At 41.4% G+C, this 26,071-nt stretch overlaps 1 protein-coding gene and 1 non-coding gene across 2 annotated transcripts in view; one reads left to right on the top strand and one right to left on the bottom strand.

Moving 5' to 3' along the window:
- LOC136856987 (unc-112-related protein) overlaps positions 1–26,071 on the bottom strand; it is a 531,599-nt gene that overhangs the window by 447,510 nt on the left and 58,018 nt on the right. The gene's annotated exons all lie outside the window — the stretch shown is intronic.
- LOC136859407 (5S ribosomal RNA) lies at positions 25,082–25,200 on the top strand. Its single transcript, XR_011017743.1, has one exon. It is a non-coding gene; the product is annotated as a 5S ribosomal RNA (ribosomal RNA).

Consider the following 26,071-nt stretch of genomic DNA (forward strand, 5'->3'; position numbering starts at 1 on the left):
GATTGTCTACCGAACACACTTAAAAAATATATATATATATATATTCATGCACTATACTGTGCGACATAACTGAATGATATTTGAAACTCATTCGATTATTTAAATTGATTATTCCTTCGATTATTTAAATAATCGGATGGAGGTTATTCGATTATTTAAAAGTATCCCACCGGGCGAGTTGGCCGTGCGGTTAGGAGCGCGCAGCTGTGAGCTCGCATCCGGGAGATAGTGGGTTCGAACCCCACTGTCGGCAGCCCTGAAGATTGTCCGTGGTTTCCCCATTTTCACACCAGGCAAATGCTGGGGCTGTTCCTTAATTAAGGCCACGGCCGCTCCCTTTCCATCCCTAGATCTTTCCTGTCCCATCGTCGCCATAACACCTATCTGTGTCGGTGCGACGTAAAGCAAATAGCAAAAAAGAAAAAAAAAATCCTATTATCCCATCACTAATAGGGTGGACATTCATCCATTCAAAGAAGAACTGGCCCTGCTCGTGAGTTCTGAGACTGGCCCAGGTAGAGAAACCTGTTCTTACTAATCTTCTTCCTGGAATTCTTGAGTTTTGAGACGACACGGTATTCATCAACATTTTCGACAGTCTACAGGGCCATTATGAACAATGTGTGGAAAATGAGGGTGCAGATTTTGATCATATACTGTACCCCAACGCAGTTAGATACGTGTTGCCATGGTCACCTCATATGTTATGATGACGTGTCTCGATGTTCAGAGCATGTTTGTAATGACAGTACTGTTTGTTCCGCCGCATACTGCATTTGAATATACTCCTTCCATAATATAGCCGTAACAGGTACACGTTACAGTGGAGGAGGAGAATTGAAATACTGTACCTACCATAGATCATCATTTAACTCTTCGACAGTCTCATTCATTGCTGCATCAACATACATTGCTTACTGTCATCATCGGGCAGTGTCCGGCTCCAAGGCTAAATGGTTAGCATGCTGGCCTTTGGTCACAGGGGTCCCGAATTCGATTCCCGGCAGAGTCGGGAATTTTAACGATAATTGGTTAATTTCGCTGTCACGGGGGCAGGGTGTATGCGTCGTCTTCATCATAATTCCATCCTCATCACGACGCGCAGGTCGCCTACGGCGTCAAATCCAAAAAAGACCTGCATCTGGCGAGCCGAACTTGTCCTTGGACACTCCCGACACTAAAAGCCATACGACATTTCCATTTCATCGTCGGGTAGTACCGTTTTTCCCGTCCGCCTCCGCAGCGTAATGGTTAGCATTATTAGCTGCCGTCCTCGGGGGTCTGAGTTCGATTCCCGATACTGCCAGAAATTTAAGAATGGCAGGAGGGCTGGTATGTTCTTGAAATTGTACATGCAGCTCACCTCCATCCGGATGAGAACACGACTTTACTTTACCGTATTTGACAACCCCTTTTGTTTCGGCGAGACGTACAAATATTTTTGTCTTTTGACACTTCATGTCGTACGATGTCGTCATGTGAAAGATCTCTGGTGACATCTGGTGTTCACCCGACAAAATTCATTCAAACTCAGCCATAGACGCCCAAGAGAGATTCCGTTTACTCTGCCATCTAGTAGGCTTAGAGTAAAACTGAACGTCCAAACTGACGAGCCGACAGCCAGATGGCGTCAAATTGAAATGTCTGCACGGGGTAATTATTATTATTATTATTATTATTATTATTATTATTATTATTATTATTATTATTATTATTATACGGTTTTTATCACGTTTTGAAGAAAAACATAATTTGAGTTGTTTCTGGAAAATATTCCTTCTTAATCTGTTTACCCTCCAGGGTTGGCTTTTCCCCCGGACTCGGCGAGGGATCCCACCTCTACCGCCTCAAGGGCAGTGTCCTGGAGTTTCAGACTTTGGGTCCGGGATACAACCGGGGAGAATGACCAGTACCTCGCCCAGGCGGCCTCACCTGCTATGCTGAACAGGGGCCTTGTGGAGGGATGGGAAGATTGGAAGGGATAGACAAGGAAGAGGGAAGGAAGCGGCCGTGGCCTTAAGTTAGGTACCATCCCGGCATTTGCCTGGAGGAGAAGTGGGAAACCACAAAAAACCACTTCCAGGATGGCTGAGGTGGGAATCGAACCCACCTCTACTCAGTTGACCTCCCGAGGCTGAGTGGACCCCGTTCCAGCCCTCATACCACTTTTCAAATTTCGTGGCAGAGCCGGGAATCGAACCCGGACCTCCGGGGGTGGCAGCTAATCACGCTAACCACTACACCACAGAGGCGGACGAAAAATATTTCTGCCAAATTAAAATCACATCTGCATAGAGTTCATAGTAAAAATAAAAATGGATAACGTAGATAGAATTGTACATATATACGTTAAAACAAAACAGAAAAAGAGCAAATTTATACTGATGCAAAATCACAATAATAAACATAAAATAACAAAATTAATTTATGTTCATGAATCGGTGACACCTCTGAAGGAAATCAGAGAACATACCCGAACATTTGTTCCGTCATTCGTGTTCTGCTATCACCTACAATGAAAAGCATCTGCAATCTTGGTAGGGCCGCAAATACTTTACAAAGCTGCTTGGGTTAACTCTGGGTGACAGCCATCAGCATGTACGGGCAGTTAAAAGATGCACAAACTCTTCAATTTCCAAAAGAAGAATAAAACTTAAATAAAGTAGTTTTAAAAGAAAGTCTGTTTTGTATTTATATCGCAGTTTATTAGACTATAATTTTCCCATTTTGAGAGAATTTCGCATTGTATCGCGTTTTCAAAACACGTTAGAAAATATTTTACAGGTCGTGAACAATGAACACACCAAAGTATAAGCATTTCGAGCCATATCGCTATTGCAAAATATTACCACTCCTACTGATAGACAAATACGAAGTTCTTCCTCAACAGACAAAAGCTTCTGTTGTTTGGTTTTTATGTTCATCAAACAGGAAAACACGTCTTCATATCAATAAGATGTGGAGAACTGGATTACAATGTTTAAAGCTTTCCACGACATGACAGCAAGTCTCCACGTCAAATCATGAACAGCGGTCGTGTTCAGCGTCCAGTACAGGTGAACGATCGAGTTTTATGGCTGTTCTTAAAATATTTAATGCAGTTTCGTGGAATTCCTGTTGGGAATCGCTAGGTAGCCTATTTCACACGAAATAAAACATACATATTTAAAGCATATTACATTTACGAAATGTTCTTTCAATTCTAAATTAACTGGTAATATCACTAAGACTGGAGCCTCCGTGGCTCAGGCGGCAGCGCGCCGGCCTCTCACCGCTGGGTTCCGTGGTTCAAATCCTGGTCACTCCATGTGAGATTTGTGCTGGATAAAGAGGAGGCGGGACAGGTTTTTCTCCGGGTACTCCGGTTTTCCCTATCATAATTAATTCCAGCAACACTCTCCAATATCATTTCATTCCATCTGCCATTCATTAATCATTGCCCCAGAGGAGTGCGACAGGCTTCGGCAGCCGGCACAATTTCCATCCTCGCCGCTAGATGGGGCTTCATTCATTCCATTCCTGACCCGGTCGAATGACTGGAAACAGGCTGTGGATTTTTTTTTTTTTTTTTTTTTTTTCAACACTAAGACTGTCTTCGCGAGGAAGATGGTCATCCACAAATAGTAAGTACCGTACGGCTACGTTTATGTGAATCAGACAGGAGAAACAGGATTTGTTACTCGCCTATATTGGCCTGTGTTCTGAACATCGTTCAAGTACATATCACTCACATATTCTACGATTTGATAACGTTATTCATCTCGAAGTAGATAAAGATGACCAATTATTGGAGAGAGTATTAAAGGGGCTCACAGTCCATAATAAAAGCCATAAAGAGGATTGGCAACTGTGATATTCGAGTCAACTGAAAAATATTTTTAAAAATGGTCAAAGTTAAGGAAGAAATGAATGAATATTTTTAAATATTCTGGATGTCACTACTACATGGGGATGGTGAACACGGTACAGCGATTTTTGTTGTTGTTGTTGTTGTTGTTGTGTCTGAGCTCCCTTGAACTGCTGTTAGTTTCAAGAAACGAAGGACCGAGCGAGTGGCTTTGCAGTTCGGGTCACGTAGCTGTCAGCTTACATTCGGGAGATAGTGGGTTCGGACCCTACTGTCGGCAACCCTTATGATTGTTATCCGTGGTTTCCCATTATCATACCAGGAAAATGTTGGGCCTGTACTCAATTATGGCCATAGCCGCTTCATTCCCTTTCCTATCTCATCGTCACCTTAAAACTTATCTACGTCAGTGCGACGAAAAGCAAATTGAAAAAAATGAAAAGGAACTCGGGGAGCATGGATTTGGACTGAAAATGGTTTTCAAGCCTTCGAATAAATCTAACGGCACTGTTCTCTTGCATTTAAGCCCTCTCAAATACCAACAGACAGAGCACTTGTAACGTTGTACGCAGAAGATCAATGCCTGACCTACTACGCTATGCAGCCGGCCTCTACAGCACCGTGCCACGTACAAACACCATAAAAGCACTATTTATAGTGGACATTCTTTCTCACACTCACCCGGACATTAACACAAATCCCTGAGCCAGCAGCTCTTGACTGGCCATAGCTGCCGAGCACATGGTAATGCAGTAAACACATGGAATTTACGATTGGATATTTCCTTAACAGTACTTTAGGATTTAGGAACAAGAAACATCCAGGCGAACCGTGATCAATATGGCGCAACTCATCTAATAGGCAGAGTTCTCGCATCCTATATCCCCTCTCCCTTCAGCGGCGGTACCAATAACACTGCTGAGAGTTGTTTGAATGCGTATCAGTCAGTCAGTGTATAGTTCCTTTAAATAAATGTAATTAGTTTACATTTTAAGAATTGTTTTTTTGATGTAACTTATTCAAAATATACAAAAGTTTAAGAATAACGATTTTGTGAATAATGCGATTGCTTTTCTCAAATTATTATTTTTCAATCTTTTATACCGACCTTCTTCTACTACCGCTTTTCCTACATCTGTGGGGTCGCGGGTGCGAACTGTGTCAGGCATATGTGGATTTGACCTTGTTTTACGGCAAGATAACCTTCCTGACGCCAACCCTAAGTGGAGGGATGTAATCACAATCGCGTGTTTCTGTAGTGGTTGGCAGTGCAGTGTGTTGTCTGAATATGAAGAGGAAAATGTTGGTACAAACACAATCGCTCAGAATTAAATCAGACGCGATCAAAATCCCCGACCCGGCCGGGAATCGAACCCGGGACACTATGAACCAAAGGCCTCAACGCTAACCATTTAGCCAAGAAGTCGGACTGCAATACGTTGTTTTGAATAAATGGATGATTTGAATTAAATGAATAGTATTTTTATAGCTACAAATAGCTTAGGTCTATTTTTAGAAGGTGCCTACAATATTCGTTTTCTTTATTATTATTATTATTTTTTTTTGCGCCTCTACGCGCTCGGCCAACTCGCCCGGTTTTATTATTATTATTATTATCATTATCATAGACGTTGCTAACTTCTATATTAATCCTTATAATGGACCCCAGATTACAGGAAATGTGTATTCATTAAGTCTTTTTTACTGAATATTTTTGGCCATTTTCTTTTCAATTTGACGTCATTATTTTGTCATTCTTCAGCAATTCGTTTTGTTATTTTTATTTCTCAGTCATCTTCCTTTGTTCTCCGATATTAGGCAGTAATTTTCAAATATTTACGTTTACGTTCCTCATATCTGAGTACCATCGGAGCTTTGAATAATCGTGAATATTCAAATATCAGAAGTTTCGGCAGCGGTTCGAACTTTTCACATAAATTATTAACTTATAAGCTTTTCAGTCTGCCGAACGCGAATATAACACTTAAAATTTGCTCATGTTTTACAGGTATTTTATATTGTTGTAAGTGTTCTATTCGAGTTGAACAGACCGAAAAGTTTGTAAGTTATATTAACCGACAGAGCCGACTAAAAAAAAAAAAAATCATTCTTTAAAAAGAATAATGTGCAGGAAGACAGACGTTCTTTCGTATTCGAGAATATGTGTATGGTCCCAGTCATCTGACGCAAATGCAGAATGAGGTAAATAACGGAATCTATACAGATGAACATTATCGTTGACTATGATCTCTTCCATTAATATTCATGTGTTTGATTAGCTAATCATGAAGATCATCTTTTCCTTTCCACAACCTCCTAATGACGGCATACTGATGCACCGTTATTCTGCTTGTGAGAAGAACGGCATATACTGAACAGAAAGGACTAATACATTATTATCCCATTTTCTCTCATTCATTATTATTATTATTATTATTATTATTGGCGTGATTACTGTAGTGATTAAGGTTCGATTGCAGGTCGATCCTGGGTTGGAATTATTCAGCTGAAAAATAACTTGGCGTTAGAAGAACATTCGGGCATAAACCTGCCAGCCAAAACCCAAAATGAGTCAGGTGGCTCCAGAAATACCTGGGATATGCTGAAGAAAATTCTGTCTGGCTCCTTAATTGAATGGTCAGCGTACTGACCTTCAGTTTAGAAGATGCCAGGCTTGATTTCAACAGGGCCGAGGATTTTAACGGTGTATGGTTAATTCCTTCTTCTCAACAAACGTATTTTCATATAGCCACCACGCTATAACAACCACAGAAACAATCAACAATGAATACATTCATCCACATAGGGCCAGGAACTGCATCCGGTGGTAAAACTGGGCAGACCCCCCATAATTTGGGTAATTTTCAATAAAATTATGAGAACTATTTTGTCATTTTTATGTACTTTTTGCCATTAATTAGCTAATCGAAATCCGGCCCGACGCGTTTTTTGGCAGGTCAGATACTTCATGTTAATAGAGCTGTTTGATAAAGCCGAAGGCTAGATAAAGGGTCGTATATAGACTGAAGTTTTAATAATGACATGTCTGTTCTGTTTGTAGTCAATTTTTGCTTCAATTACTATGAAAGCAGAGGAATTGTCTTGGGACAAGGGAAGCTGTTGGCCTTCTGTGGAGTGTAACACGTCGTCTCGGGTTTCTCGATATGTGAGCAAGGCCGCCGTCTCTTGCACACTAGAATGATGTTACCGATGACTCACTTAACACAGGCTCTGGAACTGCCATGCAAGTACTGCAAATGGAGAGGAGATAACATGTCCCTAAGGCCTCTTCATCACCTTCCCCTTAGCTGTTCTTCAGTCTTGAAGACAGAACTGGAGGAAGTTTCAGTCAAGAAATACTACGGCTGGCGGGACTCTAAGTACCTGCAATAGGCGTTAATATAAGGAAAGATCTTCATTGGGGTAAACATATAAATGGGACTGAAATAAAGGGTACATATCTCTGCATATGGTTATGAGGGTGTTTAGGGGTTGCAGCAAGAATGGAAAGGAGACGGCTTATAAGTCTCTGGTAAGACCCCAACTGGAGTATGGTTCGAGTGTGTGGGACCCTCACCAGAGTTAGTTGATTCAAGAACCGGAAAAAAATCCAAAGAAAAGCAGCTCGATTTGTTCTGGGTGATTTCCGACAAAAGTGCAAAGTTTGGGCTGGGAAGACTTGGGAGAAAGGAGACGAGCTGCTCGACTAAGTGGTATGTTCCGAGCTGTCAGCGGAGAGATAGCGTGGAATGAAATTAGTAGACGAAAAAGTTTGAGTGGCGTCTTTGAAAGTAGGAAAGATCACAATATGATGATAAAGTTGGAATACAAGAAGACAAATTGGGACAAATATTCATTTATAGGAAGGGGAGTTAGGGATTGGAATAACTTACCAAGGGAAATGTCCAATAAATTTCCAATATCATTGAAATCATTTAAGAAAAGGCTAGGAAAACAACAGATGGGGAATCTACCACCTGGACGACTGCCCGAAATGCAAATCAGTATTGAATGATTGATTGATATTGATTGAGGAATACTGTTGGGCAGTGGCGGATGTAACAGTACATACAGGGTTGTCGGAAGCAACGTGAACCGGTTGTATGACCGTTGGTCATCCTGATAAATAATTTCAAAAATGTAATTTGATATCCCACGCCTTTGTCATTTTATCAGCTGCTGAAGTTAGCCAATCAGATCACTTCGCGGGCGAATTCAAATGGGCTTTACGAGGTGCTGTTGCTGTAACTGCACCTGGCATAAGACCGGCTTGAGAGCCATGCCGAGAAATCAGCATCAAACACAAACACACCATGGGTTTTGGGCTTTACGAGGTGCTGTTGCTGTAACTGCACCTGGCGTAAGACCGGCTTGAGAGCCATGCCGAGAAATCAGCATCAAACACAAACACACCATGGGTTTTGGGCTTTACGGGGTGCTGTTGTTGTAACTGCACCTGGCGTAAGACCGGCTTGTGAGCCATGCCGAGAAATCAGCATCAAACACAAACACACCGCGGATATTTCAGCCAGTGTTATCGTAGCGTACTTTATATGGAATGATCCTGTCAGCTCTAAGGTCGGTGTTCAAACCCCTCCTCTGGCGACATTCAGCAGCCGATAAAATGACAACGGAGCAAGATATCGAATTATTTTTTTCAAATGATGTATTTATCAGTATGACTGACACTCATATAACTGGTTTACGTTCTTTCCGACCACCCTGTATGTCATACTTCCGCAATGAATTCATTTTTACGTTTATTTCAGGATTAACTTGTTTCATTTGTTAAATGTAGAAGCTGGAATGTTCTACCGTAGTGGATGTTATTTGTCAACACTGTGGACAGTACTTCGGGGAAATCAGAGCTATTAATAGAAGACAAACAATATTAATGGAAAATTTGGATGAACCCCTTCTGCGACGAGGACTCAGCCAGTCCTGTTCTTCAACATCTTGACGAAGAGAAAGAAAACCCACCAGAACTCTCCGAAGAAATGACGTATCGCTGCAGACCATAACCCCAAACTCTTCAGTAACAAGTTCTGTACAGTACGAAAATAATAGAACACACAAAAATACCATGCAGTATACAACCAACTCTCACTCAACACAAGTACGCACTGATTTAAAGCCTACAAGCACACATGCAACAAATGAACACTGTAGACGACTTCACTACATATGTTTTTATTTTTATAAAAATGCTATTTGTTCGGGGCGTCGACCTGTAGAGATCTTTTGCTCCTACTTGCACCACATATTATGAACCTGCTGTAATTGGAATTGCGGAAGTGTAGAGTGTTGAATGTGAGGAGAGGAACGTTAGGGACGATACAAACACCCATTCCGCAGGTCAGGGATATTAGTCATGTACAATTAAAAGCCCCTGGCCGGGCCGGGATTCGAACCCGGGGCCGCCGGGTGACAGACGAACGCGTTGCCCCCTACACCGCGGGGCCGGACTCACTACAGAAGTGAGTGTACCAGAGCAACACAGACAAAGGAACATGAAGGAAGGCAACGAAGCGATGGCTGGTTGCTGCCATTGTGCTTCGTCCAAACGAATATATTTATGAAAAATAAAATGTTATGTAGTTATTTTATTTACTCACGGCCGAAAATATCTCATCCTTTTTATTTGTCTTTCATAATACATTACAAACTACAATATAATATTCCCTTTACCGGGCGAGTTGGCCATGCGGTTAGAGGCGCGCGACTGTGAGCTTGCATCCGGGAGATAGTGGGTTCGAATCCCACTGTCGGCAGCCCTGTAGATGGTTCTCCGTGGTACCCATTTTCACACCAGGAAAATGCTGGGGCTGTACCTTAATTAAGGCCACGGCCGCTACCTTCTAACTCCTAGGCCTTTCCTATCCCATCGTCGCCATAAGACCTATCTGTGTCGGTGCGACGTAAAGCCACTAACAAAAAAAAACTAATATCCCTTAATCACGAGGAATTATGGGTGTCTCAGAGGGGATGTTTTCACTCCTTGTAGGTCCATAAGAGCAATACTGTTTTCTTAACGTGGAATGAACAGTTACACAACATCCGACGAGCTTTTAGAAAATTAGAACAAAGCATAGGAAAAGCCACGGTGCAAGAGAACACAGGGGAAGAGGAACCGACCTGTCTGAAGACAGTCATACTTATGTACATCAGAAACACGACAGACAGGATTTGGAAGATGCTAAACAAATATGACATCAAGATCATTTACAAACCAAACTGGAAGTTAACTCATCAGCCGTCACGAGTCACAGTCACAATACAACTGCAGGCCTCTGGAGTACCGCGGTTACGGATAGTGGAAGCTTTTGCCTTCCACCCCTCCGAAGGTCTTTTTTGGAGTCTACCACGCTGCGATACCTGCTACGTAGGCGAAACGAAGAGTCCGATTCCTAGCGGACTTAATCAAAGAACATATCCGTCACACCAAGAACCAGGGCACGGAAATTTCAGTTGTTACCAAGATTTTAGCAGCGATTCCCCGGAACCTCGAAATAAAAATCCGAGAGGCCACGAAAATCACGAAATACCCAAACAATATGAATTTAGAGGGAGGCTACACACAATCAACAATCCTCGGTTGTCTGTTATATACAGATTGCAATATGCAGGTCAGAGAATGAGAATACAGGACAAACCCACAAGTTACGTTATATCACCGGTAACTCCCAGGTGACTGCCAAGCGAGAGGTACGTTCCAGATGTTTCAAGATGCCCTGCCAGGGCTTACAACAGCCCGAGGGAGAGGAGGTTATTTCAGGCGAGGCAAAGCAACCACTTTCGTAGTTGATTTTAGCTGCCTGGGGAGACTAATCTCGGTTTGACAAAGAATACCATAATGTATTCGAAACGTCGGCTACCTGTACGTAAGGTGAATACAACAACACCGTTCAACCCGGAAGAACTGTTGTTTACAATCTGAAAATGAAAGAACGAGTACCTTTTAATAACAACAAACAAGAAGTATTCATTGATTTAAATATGACTTCAAATACTCCCAACTCTTTCAAATAAGCCCAGAACTATCGGGACTGTTCCTGGTAAACTACTTAAATAGGATTTTCCAGATATTAAAACAATATAGGACTGAATTCGAGTCGAGACCATGATGAAATTCATCAGTTTCCCCTTTTTTACGAAGGGTGACTAGAAATTCACACGGACGTAATGTAACGAGCGCAATCAACAGCCCAAGTATGAAGTCAATAAATGAATGAATTAATTAATCAACTCCTTACCATACTACACCCTTCGTCACAGTCTCTACTTTTCCATGACAGCGTCGTAAAGAATCTGTCTGCGTTTTGTGCAACGCTAAACAACAACAACAAAACACGAAATTCTCGTTTTTAGATGTCGGTGTGGCATAAATTTAAACAGAAGAATATTTTTGAGTACTATTCAAATGGTTGAATTAAAGGAAGCACAAGAAATCCTTACTTTTTCCTTTTACCCGATAAAATGTAACTTACTTTTTAAAAAAATCTCAGATTCCTTTTGACAAAGGTTGTATTCGCTGTCTTGAAGAAGGCCGGAAACTATTCACCTGGAAAGTTTCTGTTGTATAGGGAACTAACTAATGGGACAATCAATAAGCATGTGCACAATTACACTCATGTTGTTCCTGGGATTCCGAAGCACGTAAGTGGGTATGCCTCTCCATAACAGCGGATAGCGGCGATGTACTAATCTTACTTTAATTATTGCTCATCTTGATAAATGATTTCTTCCTTCTGGCATAAAACTAGACAAAAAAAAGTACAGAGAGATGTACAAAGGTGTAGGTACGTGAACGAATCGTATCCATGAAATGTCATTATAATTTTTGTTCTGAATGGAAGATAATTGCTTTTACGCAGGTAAATTAATAAATATCATTATTACTAGATAAATATATTCATACCCTACATTATGACTATGAATTCTACTAACTCATAGCGCTAACAAATGGAGACCTGGAAAAATACTCCAGGATGCAGGCTTGCAAAGAAAATTATAAAAGGACCAAACAAGAAGCATACTAAAGAACTGTTGAAAGTCAGCAGAGAAAATATAAGATGGGTAGTAGGACTGTTGACAGGACACTGCCATCTGAAAAAACACCTACATAGAATTGGAGTAATAAGAGACGATATATGTAGGACATGCAATGAAGGAGAGGAATCAGCTGAACACATACTTTTCGAATGTGAGGCGCTGGGCAGAATCAGACTCGCCACTCTAGGACTACCAGGTGAAGAGAGAGAAAAACATCCAAGAAGACCCAATAAGAACAACCTGCAGCTTTGTGAAGGGAGCAGGTATATCTAGGTGGGAATGAAGGAAAAACATGGTAGCAAAAGATCTTACAGGTTGACGCTAATTAGGAACTAATTTTTAGATGCCAAAGAAGAAAAGGAGAAGACCTCATAGCCCTTCAGTATGTCGTTTGTTCATGTAAGAATTATGTGTGAAGTCTCTGCCCACTTCTTTGAACTTCTTTACTTTGCTTGATGTTACCTTAACTCATTAATTAATGTAATTATTGGTCCAGGGATCATGCTACTTTTTTCAATTTTTTTGTGTTACTTACGATATATTATTCACCTCCATTTTCCCGTTTGAACCGTCCGCGCTAGGGATGATGGACAAAGATATTGAGAATTCACAGACATAGCACTTCCATTGAACGGTGCTAACCCCAGACTCAGGAAGAACACCGGGCGAGTTGGCCGTGCGGTTACGGGCGCGCGGCTGTTAGCTTTCATCCGGAAGATAGTGAGTTCGAATCCCACTGTCGGCAGTCCTGAAGATGGTTTTCCGTGGTTTCCCATTTTCACACCAGGCAAATGTTGGGGCTGTACCTTAAGGCCACGGCCCCTTCCTTCCAACTCCTAGGCCTTTCATATCCCATCGTCGCCAAAAGACCTATCCATGTCGGTGCCATTAGCAAAAAAAAAAAAAAAAAAAAAAAAAAAAAAAAAAAAAAAAAAAAAAACTCAGGAAGGAAACAAAAGACTACGACGATGAAGCGGAATGCCACAGAAGAGAGTCATATCTACAGCGAAATAGTCGCCATGGTTACATATCTATATTTCTCTAGTAATAATGATATTTATTAATGTACCGCTAATTTTACTGTTGATTCGTGTGAAAGCAATTATCCTCCATTTAGGATAAAAATTACAATGACATTTCATGATACATTCGTTCACGTAACTGTACAAATTTGCCTCGGTAATCTCCACACTCTTCGACTTACACTTTCACACGAACGCCACTAATATTTGCTCTTTTTTTTTCTTCACTGTATCGGAAAAAAATTGGAAGAAATATCCCAAATAAATTTTGCCATGAGCTATGTTCCTGTAAAAACCGACCATAAAGGAGATAATTACACTGAGTTTTAATTTCAGATCCAATCTGAAAACCCCCCTTGTTGATTTGTAAACAACTTTCACTGTAACAAGCTTGATGAGAATCCATAAATCTATTGTTTGTAATGTTGCGAAAGACAGACAAAAATTAAACTGAACTCAAGATAGGCCATCAATTTGTCCTATTCGGTATAAAGACCAAATATCAGATTAATACCTAAAAAAGAACAAACTGAAAGAATTATATGTATAAAATAAATGGTTGGGAAACTACAAGTTACACACTCATTGACCAGTAGAAATCGTCCGTTATAAGAAACCTCCACTGAAGTTTCTGACACATGGTTCCATGAAACACTTACACAGTCCATTTTCTCACAAGACAGGATGTTGTCCCGCCACTGTCTTCTTCTCTTTCGTCATGTCTAGCGCAACCTGACTGACTACGAACACTCAACACTTTCCCTCATTGTCCTTTGCGACATATCAGACAAGTGAACGTTATAATCTTATGAGTTAAATTAAAATATTAGACCCTGGAACAGCACCGTCCTAAAACTCATATGGATACCAATGGAATCTGACAAACCTGTCAGTATTTAGTAATTAAAATCACTGTGCACACATTGTTTACAATAATAATAATAATAATAATAATAATAATAATAATAATAATAATAATAATAATAATAATAATAATAATAATAATAATAATAATAATAATAATAATAATAGCTTTAACGTCGCACTAACCCATCCAAGGTTTTCGGCTACTCAAGGATCGGAGAGGCTTTAATTATGCTACAACGCCAACTTTTGCCTGGTGTGAAAATGGAAAACCACGGAAAACCATCTTGAGGGCTGCCGATGGTCGGATTCGAATCCACCATCTCCCAAATACAAGCTCATAGCTACGCGACCATAATCGCGTGGCCTACTAGCTCGGTTTAGTGGAGGACACACAAAGTTAACTTTGTGCCGATTCAGCAGATCGGTGTTTACAAGTCATTATACACTATTAACAGTAACAATAATCATATCTTGGAGAAAGTATCACTGACAAGTAGGAGTTCCAACGTGTTTCACATGAGACGTTCCCGCTCAACACACAGCACGGCTGTTGTCTGTATGTTAGGTCATCAGCCCAGAGGCTGGTTGGATCCTCAAATAGCACCACCAAAGGTTATGCGGTTATAAGGAAACCGAAAAAACCAATGGCAGCACCAAAATGAGGCGTACTAGGCAAGACGAGGAGTGAGGTTGTTTGCCATTGCTTTCCTCACTGGGTCAGAAAGTGCTATTGCAGCACGACTGACCCTATGAGAAACACCTTTCATAACACTCAGATCCACTAGTCGTGCTCTGAATTGCATTACTCAGCACCACCCATACCCCAGCAGCTTCCATATTGTCACAGCCATGGATGAGACTGGGACTTCGGTGAAAGCTACACTTTACTCGGGCCTGTGCCAAGAGATGGATACAAAAGTACTGTATCCATCAAGAAAGGGCAGCAGGCAAAGCACGGCTGTTACCGGGACAAAATCGTTTGCCACGCTGTGAGCGCATTAACTCACTGCTCGTTTCAGTGTCCTCATTTAGGGCCTACACCAGGGCCTCTCAGGGTGCATGCGCGTGGTGCATGCACTGTGCACGGTGCAAAAGACGACTACGCTTGGTTGACCAGAGTGCAGACCCCCCACTCCTCTCTCCCTACACCTGTCTCCCGGTTCGGCCTGTCTCCGCGTTCCTCACCTTCACTGCTGTTTCTCCCCCACTGCGAAATGTTTATGTGTGGTGAGCGGAGACGCACAGTTGTATGGGACAAGGTTACCAGTGTTATTAAAAAAATTAAAAAAGTGAATTAGAAATACACATACATGTTTGAGAGGAATGTAAACATAATTTTAAAAAATGCAGAACCCGTAACCAAAATGAAAATGCTACAGTACTGGAACAAAACTCATTTGTGGATATAGAATGCTCTTCTTCAAGCTGTTTCAACTTCCTTAATTCTTTCTCTCTGACGTCTCCTATGATTTCACAATAATTTTCCGAATGTAGTCTGTTGTAGTGTCTTTCAATAGATGATTTTCTTACGCACGTAATTATCGTCCCACAGATTAAGCATTTGGCGTTATCGTCACGACAAACAAACAAACAAAAAATACGAAAGTTCCCAGTTCGATTGAAATGGACTTTCGGAAGTCTTTGCTTTCTTCGAAACAGGTTGCTCCATTATTATGTTGTTGTCGTGAGCTTGTCTATTTCACTGATAAACACGTCGTCTACCACGAAACGCTTCGTCGCTCTCAGCACACTACACCATCCGAGTCAAGCCGAGTTGAGGCGAAGCGTACCGATGCACAGTGCACAGAGCCTATGCACCTCGCTCTGCACGCGTGAGAGTGTAGGCGTTTGAGAGGCCCTGGCCTACACTGTCGGACTCCAAATTCCAATCACCACATACATCCCTTTCACCATCACCATCTTCCAATATCTGACTTGTGTTTTTTTTGTTTTGTTTTTTTAAAGTCTTAATCCGTAACTAACCATTTTAAAACATAGAGATAATGAATATTGCATTTTCACGACCGCATTGTACTCGAAACGCACTTTCTCTTCAATACTTGCTATATATACAGAACACGACCGTTGAAAGTTTATTTGGAGTATCACGTAGATACAGAGTCGTAGCCAAGTGGGGGGGGGGGGGTACTGGGGGTTAGACAATCAGCCAATGAAAATTAAAAAAGAAAAGAAAAACAGAAGCCGACAGTAAACAATAGACCTAAACTAAATCAACATTCAGAGGCATAACTGTATTACCAACAGATCTGTTGAATCTATTTTCTAAGAAGCCTCGAAAGTTGGATTTTAGATTATAAACTGAACATATCATTCGCTGCCAACTTGTTGATCTTGATCGTACTGTTCTTGTTCTGTATTTGAATTTCAATATCAATATATATATCAACATAATTCACTTGTATCAGTGTCCTTATAATCACAAGTCTTGCATGCGCGCACCACACACGCACAAGCACCTTTGTGTTCCATCACAATTTTGTAACCACCACCACCACCAACCGTCGGCCGATCATGCACAGATATATAATACGTATCATAAATGAGAAACGCGGTTAAGTATTCGGTGCAAGCACATTAACAATAGACGAATAAGACGCAAAGGAAAAACGTATATGTGACGACTCCAATACACAACACGATTATCCAGACGTGACATTAAACCACACAGACAGTTAACTGGCTGCCTGTAAAGGCCACGTACCTGTTAGCTTTCATTCCGGTTCGAACCCCATCATCGGCATCCCGTTTTACACCTGGAAAGCCCTGTGCTTCGAAATATCAACAGAAGAAAGAAAACGAATGACGCGAAAATGAGACTCCCTAGGCCTCCCAAACCTAATTTCGTCGGGGTGTAAAAGAATAAGAGATGGCCAACGAAGTCGGATAGGAAAGGGAAACCCATCGCATATCCATTTTTCATTTACCTGTTACCTACAACAATACTGAAGATGTTAAGGTAAGACCAAATGCCCTATACGCCAATGTTAATTTTGTATACTTTATGCTCTTTTTTCTCTCAGAAACTGCTAAAGATAAATGCATGATATTTTTACAGTATATTCTTCAACTCTTACTAACTCCTGGGATCTACAATTTGAACTGTGGTTCAATAAATGTGGGAGTAATGATTATTTAAAAAAAATATTCCAATAAAAAAATATTGAACAATGAGGCACAACTCTCAAGGTATTAGTCGCAATGACCTGATTGTAGATCCCCAGCTGTATTGTATACACATTAAGTACCTGTCAAAATTTCATGGTTATACATTTTATAGTTTTGAAGAAAAAGGAAAATTTTATCAGATTTTTTTTTTAGTTTCAAAAAAATCAACTCCAAAGTTGAAGAGTGAAAAAAGTATCTTATACTTACCCTATACGTTTTGCTAGACCAATTAGAAGCATTCAGCGCCATAATGTGACTCCTCGCTGGCTAATCTGCTCCTTTTTTCTTCTTTATTGCTTCTTTTGTTGCCAGATTTGCCGAAAATTCTGCGTTTTTCACCCTTAACCTGTCAAGCACTTTCAATCCAGATGCTGTATGCTTTCGTATTTCTACTCCCAGTTCTTTAAGAACCTTAAGTCTGCCTGAATTCCCACGATTGAAGGTTATTACAGCATCCGAAACAGCTAACTTTAATGGATTATATCCCACAAACACATTCTTAGGGACCCTGGTACAGATGATGATATTAAATGCTTCATTGACATTTTGTTTTTTCTCATGAAGATATTATAAAATTTTATCGCCAATTATTTGTTTGTAAACACCAGTAGGCAGACATCTTAGAGCTCAACAGTATAGCCAACTTTCGGAACTTTAAAATGAGCCAAACCACAGCCTTCTAGATCAAGAAGTCCCTAATATATCAATGACTATATCAATCGGTGATACTTGAAACGAAAATCCATGCAGTGTAGATGTAAAATTAAAAAATACTTCTAGGACGAATTTCTATATAAATGATACATCAGAATGTTCGTTGAAGTCCAAATTGTAACATAAGTCAATAAACGAAAAAAGTAATATTTTTCAGATTTTGGCGTTCGGTCTTACCTTAAATCAATCAATTTATCGTAGTGTACTGAAATGAAATGGCGTATAGCTTTTGGTGCCGGGAGTGTCCGAAGACAAGTTCGGCTGGCCAGATGCAGATCTTTCAATTTGACTCCCGTAGGCGACCTGCGCGTCGTGATGAGGATGAAATTATGATGAAGACGACACATACACTCAGCCCCCGAGCCAGAGAAATTAACCAATTATGGTTAAAATTCCCGATCCTGCCGGGAATCGAACCCGGGACCCATGTGACCAAAGACCAGCACGCTAACCATTTAGCCATGGAGCCGGACGTAGTGTACTTATGGTCACAATAGAGCGCATGCCCCGCTGTCAGAATAAAGTGAAGGAATTCCACATCAACATCTTATGTACATAGCGTCTTTTTAGCCGCCTGGTTTGTGATTCAATCGCACGGGCTGATCGACGGCTGGCAAATGAAGCAGGTTTGAATACATTCCATTTTCTCGAGAAGTACGTTTCCGATTTTCAAAATAATTAGAGCGCTGAATTTGTGATTTCCGTAAGTTTAAGATTATGCATAGAAAATAGTGTGGTTCAATTTAAGAATACCAAGTTAGTAAGTTATAAGCACATACTGACACCTTGGAAAATTACTTAAGTTCATTTATGGGCCCGTCAGTACCACTGCCGAAAGTTAAGACAATATATCAATAGCTCTAACGGTTTACAAGGTAATGTAAAATTGGAAGAGAACTTTGAGAACTTTCACATGACGTGTGATCGTGATGAGCGTTTATCATTCAACTCTTTGCTTGTCTTGCACCGAATATCTGCGACTCATGCTTGTTTCGTAATTTTTTTTTCTTTTTGCTATTTGCTTTACGTCGCACCGACACAGATATGTCTTATGGCGACGATGGGATAGGAAAGGCCTAGGAAGTGGAAGGAAGCGGCCGTGGCCTTAATTAAGGTACAGCCCCGGCATTTGCCTGGTGTGAAAATGGGTAACCGCGGAAAACCATCTTCAGGGCTGCCGACAGTGGGGCCCGAACCCACTATCTCCCGATTACTTTCGTAAATTTAAAAATTTATCTATTATAATTCATGTCTTGCCTTAACTTTAATGATTTTGACTGATGATGGCCTCTAGCAAGACCGAAACTAGTTTCAAATAACTTTTGTAGGTTACAATAAATAGTATTGAGTAAGTAGAAACCTTTTAGCTCTTGTTTTACATTGCTCTTCAATACGGAATAATATTAAATTTGTTACCTGTGGTTTACAACTCATTTAAGATGGAATAACCCTACATTTTACGTCAGATTTTGCAGACCTCATCGTGGTGTGTGTGTGGTTTCTTTTACGATAAACATGATTAGTGACGGTACATTTTTGCAATCGCGATAAATGCAACACGTTGCCATTGACGTTCAAAGGACAATTAAGTGTAGCACTACTAATTCTTAATCGTGATAAAATTCGAGATTGAGCATAAAATGCGGAATGCATGCGTTTCCGCGAAATAAGAGTGAAATTAGATTTTATGAGACGTTCTCGTGTAGCCTATAAGAAAACTCATTATGACTGTTTAGGCTGTCTGCATTATCCTTTCAGTTGACTTTAAATCGGAAGGCTGGCATAGTTTCTGCCTTTTTTTTTTTCAAGAAGTTTCATTATTCATTATAATTATCTTGAATAATATCACCGAATGTCAGACTAACAAAGTACATGAAAGTAAAATTGAACAGATAGGGAATCTGCCACTGGGCGACTGTCCTAAATGCAGATCACTAGTGATTGATTGACTGAAATAATCTGTGTTAAGCTTCCATCATGCCTTTGCTGGCGGGACCTAGTGTTTCCAGTGCTCTTCTGGTATGGGCCAGAGCAATTTTGTTACTTTCGTTGATCTGTCTCTGTCTCATCCCTGGCTTTGACAATATGAAAGTGACTGAGGTATGAGCGATGCTAGTAATGCCATTCCTCCTGCAGCCAGTCCCTGCTATGAATGGTGTGAACATGTTGCTCATAGGGTCTGTTAGTGCATGCATTTCAGTGGGCTTGGCAGACTGATATGTAATAGCAACTGCTGGCTCGGTGAGGAAAGCAACGGGCAACTACCTCACTTCTCATTTCCTTAGTACGCCTCTTCAGTGATGCCTAGGCCATCTATGATAGCTGATGGTGGAGCTGTTGAGGATCCAACCAGCCTTAGGGCTGAAGACTACATGACAAATATGGACGTTACACATAATAGCTATATTATTCACAATTACCAATGAAATACGTTCTTTCTCCTCCTTCCTCGCCTCTTTTTTTAAATTTATGAGGTTGGTAAATGATCTTATACGGACCCAGTTCTAAGGCCAAAAGCCCTTCCTGACGCCAACTCTATATGGAGGGATATCACTGTTGCATATTTACGCGGTGGTTTTTGACGTGGTGTATTGTATGCAGATGAAGAGAAGTTTATTACGACTAATCGATCCCGGAACCCTCTGAACCGAATACCAATATGCTGACCGTTCAGCCAAAAGCGGGACACCACAGAACACCAATACAGAATTGAAGATCACATTAACTTTACCCGTACAAGAGTATATCCAAATGAAAAATGAAAACAGGGCGGACACCAACGAAAGAGATTAATATGATAAACGTGTTTGAATGCGTGATATTTCATCATGTTCAGCCTTCCGTTTATTATGAATAATGGCAGACTCTTGGTGGTAAAAATAATAAATTTCCGCATGTCAACACAAGTGGTGTGTGGCGCAGCAGGTTGAACCAGAGCGCGCGATGTTTCGTTGTTCCACTAGCTCTAACCTAGGGTGTATGTTGGATGCAGTGTTGATATTCCGTTTTAGAATTAATAATAATTAATGTTATTGGCTTTACGTCCCATTAACTTTTTTATGGTTTTCGGAGACGCCGAGGTGCCGGAATTGAGTCCTGCAGGAGTTCTTTTACGTGCCAGTAAATCTACCGAGAGTGGCCGAAGAAGATTGAATGAAAGTGTGCAAAAGTTTAAAATATCGAGAAACAATAATGGCGCCGTGACGCACTAATAGAACAGGAGATTGGGGGAATAGTGATAAATATTGGTTTGATGAAGAAAGTAACTAGGAGATTGAGGGAATAGTGATAAATATTGGTTTGATGAAGAAAGTAACTAGGAGATTGAGGGAATAGTGATAAATATTGGTTTGATGAAGAATGTAACTAGGAGATTGAGGGAATAGTGATAAATATTGGTTTGATGAAGAATGTAACTAGGAGATTGAGGGAATAGTGATAAATATTGGTTTGATGAAGAATGTAACTAGGAGATTGAGGGAATAGTGATAAATATTGGTTTGATGAAGAAAATAACTAGGAGATTGAGGGAATAGTGATAAATATTGGTTTGGTGAAGACAGCGGCCAGGAGCCCAATATAACCACAGCTAGGGAATCTTGATACGACAGGAGAGAGAACTGACGCGGATGATGAAATTACAAATGTAACTTTAGATGCAATTAGGCAATGCATTATTGTAAAATGACGTTAGATCTAATTTTATTTAGAATAGTTTCATTAACTTTAACATAAACGCTTCTTACTGATTTGTACATTGGTGAATGTCTGCCTAGCGTCGATAACGCTGCGCTACGGAGTGTACTGTACTGTAACGGGTATCTCTTACGGAGTGTTCATGAACATCATTTCAGGTGGTTAAAGGTATCAGAGGAGCACATGCAAACGCAGTTAAACCAAAGTGGAATAGAAAACACAAACTGTGTTATGTGAAGTGCCATGATAGCTTGCAGTCTTTAAGAAAGACTTAGATTTTCGTAAACAGATGATTTATGTAAACTGATTGGTTATAATAACTTTAAAGAATTAACAATAATTTGGGATATGCAAATCTTTATGAAGTCTACTGTAAGCACATAAGTTACTACTTCTATGTTTCAAAACTTCAAGCTAACTACTTATGACACCACAAACAAAAAGGTCTGGCTCCTTGGCTATATTGTAAGCGCACTGACCTTCGGTTCAGAGAGCCTCGGGGACTGGTGTTTGTGTCTCAATACGCTACTCATCTCGATACAACACACCACACTACCGCGGAAACATGCAATATTGATTGCATCCCTCCACACAGGATTGGCATCAGGAAGGCCGTGAAACTGGGCCAAATCCACACCAAGTACCGACCCCAATTACTTGGGGAAAAGGCCAGGAAGAAGAAACAGCCAGGCCTGTACATACTGGAGTGTTGCATCGTCAGCATAACATCTTCAGCTGTATTGCTTGGCCATCACACAGAGTCGGCTGCCTCTTGTAACAGACAGCTCCTCAGTTGGTTTCGCAAGGCCGAATGAACCAATTCCATCTCCATATCCGGAACTAAAATCCCTCGACTAGGCAGGAATCGAACCCTAGGCCTCTGGGCAAGAGGTAGGCACGCTACCCCTATCCCCACTCATGGTTTGCTGTCTGGGGATTAATAAAATGAATAAAATAAGTTATCAAAGTGCATTGTCTTCTTAAAATTGAGGGTTATTCAATTTTGCTCTGATGTGCCTGTACGCAATTAAAGGCCAGGAACACCTGTTGTTCGATCTAATCCTATATAGCTTCCCACCTCCTGGCTCAACACTGCGCACGCGCCCGACAGTGCGTTTTGCACGCCCCACATAGCGTGGGAATGGGAACTTGTCAAGCGGCTTTTTTTTTTTTTTTTTTTTTTTTGCCAGTGACTGCGAGGTCAAGGGTTAAATAAACATTAGACAATCTAAAGTAGAACACACAATACTTTCAACAGTAGCACCGTACCCACATGCACCTGTTCATCTAGAACTGCATGTAGTGAAAATAAACATTTAATAATAGGTAAAACAGGTTAGGAATAAGTAACCCTTTTATGTAGTTTTATCCCGTGGACTAACTCTTAAGAACTGAACTAGGAAGTACAACTGGACAAAACTAGAAGGTCTTTAAAGAAATGTTAAATTACGGTTTGGATCTCACATGAACTTTCAGTTCCTATTCGTTGGGGACACACCAATGAAGTATTAGACCAAGTGTGCCATGAATTCAGGCAGATCTAGACGGTTAATTCACTCATTTACATTCAACACTTGGAGATTCATTTGGGAAAAAGACGTATTACTATTTTTCGTAAGAGTTCATCTATTCGCTTATTTCAATAGATTGTCTACCCGACATACTTAAACAAAAACAAAAAAAAAAAAATTTCATAACGCATCCCATGAAATGAAATGTCGTATGGCTTTTAGTGCCGCGGGCGGGTTCGGCTCGCCAGGTGCAGGTCTTTCTATTTGACGCCCGTAGGCGACCTCTGCGTCGTGATGAGGATGAAATGATGGAGACAACACATACACCCAGACCCCGTGCCATTGGAATTAACCAATTAAGGTTAAAATCCCCGACCCGGCCGGGAATCGAACCCGGAACCCTCTGAACCGAAGGCCAGTACGCTGACCGTTCAGTCAACGAGTCGGACGCATCCGATTATTCTGTGCGATATAACTGAATAGTATTTGAAACTAATTCGATTATTTAAATAATCGGATCGAAGCCATTCGATTATTAAAAGTATTCCATTATCCCATCACTAATAGGGTGGACATTATCCTTTCAAAGAAGAACTGGCCGTGCTCGTGAGTTTTGAGACTGGCCCAGGTAGAGAAACCTTTCTTATTAATCCTCTTCCTGGAATTCGTGAGTTTTGAGACTACCCGGGGTCAATACCGCCGATTTTTCGCTAATTTACTAATTTGTAAATTAAATGCGGATGTTAGCATGTAGAAGCAGCATTATGTAATAAGCGTTGCATTGTGCACCCTCATCGGTGTTCTGTTTCTAGTGTTTCAGATGTTTTAGGTTGAGGCTGGGTTTCGTTGGGCAGAATTAGTGGTGGCCTGGAAGTGAGAGGGTGGGGGAAATTGTTGAGCTTGGTGGGAATGAGCGAGTTTCTTGGCAAGAATGCATTTCTTGGATTCAGCGTCTAAGCTACTCCATCCACCGAGGTGGCCCTGAATGGAGGGGGTTGGGGGGATAGTCTGTTTAGGGTGATTTGGTTGAAGGGGAGCATGGGTTATTTGAGTTATATAATATTTATATAGATCTAAATTTCTGCGAGAGCCTGTCAAAAAGTGCCGCGAGTAACCCGTATGGCGTCAGTCGAACCAAACTTAAACTACATTGCTCAAAAATGAAATTTAGTCACGTCTGCAGATGTTCCCAACCACATTGCATATAGCACAGTGGGATGAATATTGGACTATTGTAATTGTATTGGTAATATGTCCTGTTTACAGAACAGAGGGCGCCATTGTCATCTGGGAGGTGTCAGTGTCAGCTGAAAGGTACAAGTGCTTCAAGTCGAAGTGTATACGAAGGTTGGCCTGTGTGGACTTAGCTTTTACAAGTCATGGTTGATCGTGTTGACCGATGTAGGTAAGAGAGAAAGCAATGAATGGAGTGGCTATCAAGGAGTCCCGACTTGAATGTGATCGAACAAGTCTGGGACCAATTGGAGCAACACACCCGAGAGAGAAATCCACCACCTCAAACACTACAAAGCCCTTGAAGACGCCTTTTTAGAAGAGTGGGGACGTCTGCCTCAAGTGAACGTGTGGCGCCTTGTCAGAAGCATAAGGTGTTCTGAAGCAGTTTTTTAATTTGCTTTACTTCGCACGGACACAGATAGGTCTTATAAGGACGATGGGGCAGGAAAGGGCTAGGTGTGGGAAGGAACCGACCGTGGCCTTAAGGTACAGTCCCAGCATTTGCCTGGTCTGAAAATGGGAAACCACGGAAAAACATCTTCAGGGCTGCCTAAAGTGGGGTCGTAACCCCATCATATCTCCCGAATGCAGGCTGTCAGCGGCGTGACCCAAACCGCGTAGCCACTCGCTCGGTTCTGAAGCTATTGTCCATGCGAGAGAGCGTGAGAGCGGGGGGGGGGGCGGCAATACTGCTCATTAAGACGCTTAATTACCACGCAGGCATTTTTTATGTATGACCAGGTGCCACTTAGCTTATGGCAGTGATGCAATGACGTCGTGTTGTGAGTGTCCAAAGACGCTTTTCATTTCAATGCTTAAATACTACAAAGAAGGATGCTTGTTTTCATTGCGTGTCTGTTTTCATTTCATATGCATGCGTATCATGGTGGCATGAACATTAAAAAGTGACCAAATTTCAATATATTTTACAATATACTATGATCACCTTTGCCAACGGCCATACCATGCTGAATACACCGGTTCTCGTCCGATCACCGCAATTAAGCAACATTGGGCGTGGTCAGTACTTGGATGGGTGACCGCTTGGGAACAACACGTGCTGTTTGCTCAATTCCCTTTAATCTGGCCCCGCGGTGTAGGAGGCAACGCGTCCGCCTGTCAGCCGGCGGCCCCGGATTCGATTCCCGGCTGAGTCAGGGGTTTTTAGTTGTAAATGATTAATATCCCTGGCCTGGGGACTGGGGGTTTGTGTCGTTCTTAACGTTCCTTTTCTTATATTCAACACTCTACACTTCCTCCATTCCAATTACACGCAGGTTCATATCACATGGTGCAAGTAGGGGCAAAAGTCGACTCCCCGAACAAATAGCATTTTAAAAAAATGATCACCTTTAGTAGTAAACAAACCCAAACCCCATGATTTACAGCCCTGGTGAGCCTTGGTCCACCAAGCGACCGCTGCTTAGCCCGAAGGCCTGTAGAATTACGAGAAGTGACGTGCGGTCAGCGCGACAAAGCCTTTCGGAACTTTTTCTTAGCTTACTAGACCCGGACCGCACTCACTGTCGGACAGCCCCTCAATTGTTATCACGTAGGCTGAGAGGACCTTGAACTAGCCCTCAGATTCAGGGAAACATTCTTGATCTGGCCGGGTACTGAACTAGGGGACTCCCTGATCCTAGAGCGCGGGGCCGGCTCTAGCAGTAACGCGACCTTAAATTTCTGCACAAGGATTTGTGGAATTGATATCACTCGCGCAGTTGGTGAACAGCTCCCGTCTTACACGTGCTCGGGGGGTAAGTAAATGATGAGAGTTCAAACAGCGTATTGAGTTGGTGTAATGTATGGTCGATCGTATTCCTAGCCTCAAATGTCAGCAGCATAACTAACGGTCAACTACATCATAGCAGTTGTTTGAACAGATACAAGCTGAAATATGTCGCTCACACGGTCTAGATTGAACACGCGAACGATCGTAA

The sequence above is a fragment of the Anabrus simplex genome, chromosome 1 (assembly GCF_040414725.1).
Source record: "Anabrus simplex isolate iqAnaSimp1 chromosome 1, ASM4041472v1, whole genome shotgun sequence".
In the NCBI taxonomy this organism is placed as follows: Eukaryota; Metazoa; Arthropoda; class Insecta; order Orthoptera; family Tettigoniidae; genus Anabrus; species Anabrus simplex.